The sequence below is a fragment of the Clupea harengus genome, unplaced genomic scaffold (assembly GCF_900700415.2).
Source record: "Clupea harengus unplaced genomic scaffold, Ch_v2.0.2, whole genome shotgun sequence".
Lineage (NCBI taxonomy): Eukaryota > Metazoa > Chordata > Actinopteri > Clupeiformes > Clupeidae > Clupea > Clupea harengus.
In genome coordinates, this window is record NW_024879658.1 from 85,630 (window position 1) to 89,408 (window position 3,779).

General features: G+C 40.0%; 1 long non-coding RNA gene across 1 annotated transcript; it reads right to left on the reverse strand.

Moving 5' to 3' along the window:
- Nucleotides 1-2,996: 2,996 nt before the first annotated feature.
- On the reverse strand, nt 2,997-3,207 carry LOC122129489. The gene is made up of 2 exons (XR_006151784.1): nt 3,177-3,207; nt 2,997-3,064 (listed from the first exon to the last, which is right to left on the reverse strand). It is a non-coding gene; the product is annotated as an uncharacterized LOC122129489 (long non-coding RNA).
- Between the last annotated feature and the right edge of the window lie 572 nt (nt 3,208-3,779).

The following is a 3,779-nucleotide window of genomic DNA, read 5'->3' on the forward strand; positions in this document are numbered from 1 at the left end:
CATTAAATACCCAAGAAAAAGGATGCATTGGTCCTCAAATCCTGGCCTTCGCCAGCATGTAATTGCAGATCCTGTCAATAGGTTTGATGAGATCAAAAGAAGATGTGTGCACAGTAACAGTAACACAAAGCAAGGATGATAACTAATATGTTCTGGACATATTTAGCATAGTAGGAGGATTCGACCAATGATTCAATACATTAATTCAAAAGTGGCAATAAATATGTAGCTCATGAAATTAATTCTAGAAGGAAAACATTCTAGAAATTTTGAACACAAGGCCTCTGATATACATTAAATATTCCCTGAGAACTTCAAGTATGTGTGTCTTCACAGGAAACTGACAGCCCTAAGCCTTTGTCTCCACCTACAGGCGAAATGAGAAATGGACACAAAGTGAGATTGACCCACTGTATGTGTCGAGTATGTGTAGAGACTCACATTTGACAAATAAGGTGAAACAGTCTGTTTGAGATTGGAGTGTGTTAAGGTTATAATGCTTATTAATTCATATTAGTATTACGATATCACAGATCTGATAGAAATGAAATTGCAGGACTCATCACTAATAAGAATGCAATGCTTTTGTAACAATTTGGTAAGAAATGTTTTACCCTATAGTTTTATATCTCAGGAATAGGATGTAGTAATTCATAGTTTTTAAGTCCACATTTATAATTATATATCACTCGAAGTGGGGATAAGTTGGGATAAGGGGTATTCTTGAAAGCCACACTATGCAACAATTTTACACTTTTTGAGGTATGGTTGTATAGGCAACTAGTTTAGTATCATCCTCAAATTAATTTTGATAGCATCTGTTCGTGTGAAGGACAGATAAACACCTGTGTCTTTCCCACTAGCCATCCAGGATATGCACTATGTACAGTGCCCTCCAGAATTATTGGCACCCTTATTGAACATGAGCAAAACAGGCTATGAAAAAATGTCTTTGCTGTTTATCCTCTTGGTCTTTCACTCATTTATTCACAAAAATCTTACCTTTTCATTGAAGTAAAATTATATATATATATAAAAAAAAAAAAATGTTGACATTAAATATATTTTTTTTTTCCAAAACATGTGTGCCACAATTATTGGCACCCCTAGAATATCTTATAATTAATATCTAACTGAAGTATATTTACAGTCATGTTTTACATTTTTAGGTTCACCTGTTTGATTAGGAACTCTTAAGTGGTCAACCATGACTTGCTGTTCCACTGGGCTATAAATATGAGGTGACACAAGCCAAATTCCCTTAGTCATTCATCACTATGGGAACGACCCAAGAACACAGTGAACATGTGCGTCGAAAGGTTGTTGAGCTGCACAAATCAGGAAATGGACATAAGAAAATCTCTAAATAGTTGAAAATACCCATTTCCACTATCATGGCAATAATTAAGAAGTTTAAAGCGACAGGAGATGTTAAGAATCAGCCTGGAAGAGGACGTGTGTACATTGACCCCACGCACCGTGAGGAGGATGGTTTGACTGGCAAAATAATCTCCAAGGATCAGAGCTGGAGAATTGCAGAAGTTAGTAGAGTCTTGGGGTCAGAAAGCCTCCAAAACTACCATCAGACGCCACCTATATCACCACAAGTTGTTTGGGAGGGTTGCCAGAAAAAAGCCTCTGCTGTCAATCAACAACAACCTAAAGCGCCTACAGTTTGCCAGAACCCTCTCCCTTGTTCATGTTCTGTGTCTTACATCTGACCAGAGGCACTCATGCCTTATAGTCGTTGTTTCTCTCTCTCTCTTTAACTTTCCTCTCCCCATCATCCCCCTGTCTTTCTCTCCCTCCTCCTTCCTGTCTCTGTCAGACTCTGTCTCTCCCTCTCTCCCCAGGAGGGGGCGCTATCTCATCCCTCCCCTCTCAGGCTCCCTCCTTCCTGGCCCAGCAGAGGCTCCTCCTCCTCCACACCAGCAGGGGGCAGAGCTGCAGAGTGAAGCCCAGATAGGAGAAAAGAGGGGAGACGCGCGGGGAGTCAGGGAGGAGGCAAGGCAACACTGGGGCTTTGATGAGAAAGTATAGTAAGTGATGAAATACTAATAGTGAGATGGAATGAAGACACACACACACAGGATGAGCCAGTGTTTACCCTACATCTTTATTATATAGGATGAGCCAGTATTTACCCTCCTACTTTATTATATAGGTTTGCATACGTGTACAGGGCAGATTTACAATTCTCACACATATGTCACTAACACAGCCATGCCTTACTCTCAAAAACAGCGCTGTAAATAATAGTCAAGAGTTTGTTTGTTTAGTTTACACACAGAAAGATCGTAGAGGACCATGAGGAGCCAAATTCAATTAAATGAGGTAAAAAAAAAAGACTTCATCTGAACACCAAAAAACTCTCAGTCTCTCTAACTTAAGTACTGATCTCAGGTCAGTTCAACCCTATGCTTTCCTGCTATTTATCACAGAATAGAATCTTTACGCCTACGTTCTTTTCAAAGTTTTCAAACTTTCTGTCCTTCAGCATCTCCTTCAATTTATTATTTGTTTCTTGTTTCAGCCAATCAAACTTCATGCGAAAGTCAAGGTTATGATCAAAGTTGATATCTCTGTCCTTTAGAAGTTCGCTTATTGCCTCTGTCTCAGCACAGTTGCCTGGTAGATACCTGGGACCACGAATTGGGGTATCTCCTACAAGGGAGAACATCTCTTGGCAAAAACCACAAGGAGGCTTTTCATTTTCCAGGTCCTCGACATTGTATGCAGTGCAGCTAGCAGATACAATGTGCAGATTAATTCTATAATCCCTGACTATACCTACACCTTGGGTTTGGCACATTACAGCAAACGAAACTAGACGATGCAATGTGTGCAAACAGGACACGGCCAGAATGATTCTCTTATTCCTACGTCTGCCGGCCTGAGACAGGGAAGCCCCATAAGTCAAGACCTCCTTGGTATTCAAATCAGAAGTGATGCATATGGTTGAGCCAGTAAGCGTGTCACTCCCCTCCTCGTTTAAGGTGCTGATGAACTTTCTCAATTCCTCACGTACTCGAACAGCATTGTCTTTCCCCTCAATTCTCACAATCTGTAATAAATACAGTTGATAATAAAAACTCATGAGCAATTATTTTTGAAGGTATCTTAATGCTTACACCAGTGTGTGATATTTCAGAGGGGGCTGTGGTAAAAGCACTGACCATATCAAGCAGACAGGAGAACGGTGATCGTTGAGGGAATCTTTTGTCATACTTCGTCAATGCTTTACCAAAGCCTTTTTTCATGAGCTTTGGATACCAGTATTCTCCCAGGGTTTCTTTAGGAGTTGCCTGGAATCTACTACAGTATCCCAAAAATAAGATACTGTGCAGCATCTAGGAGAAAGCAATTCACATCATTGCTCATAAAAATCGTCAGGTTTTTGACACCTTGATCATTCAAGTCATAATGTACAGTAAATTACCCTCTAGCTTAACCTGAAGCTTAAACACTGCACACCAGAAACATGTCACATCTTCAAGTCTTCCTAGCATTTGACTGTCATTAACCCAATGAACCATAAATGAAGAGAGAGAAATGTCATCCTTTTATAGTGAATTTGAAAGCTTTTTAGGCATGGTTTATTGTTTTGGTATATCTAAGCTTGAGCATGAACATTTACATTTAGCAGATACTTTTATCCAAAGCGACCTACAAGGAATTTGCATTTATACATCAGGAGCAGTTAGGGGTTCAGTGTCTTGCTCAAGGACACGTACACACTTGGTAAGGAGGAGTGGGGAATCGAACTGGCAACCTTCCAA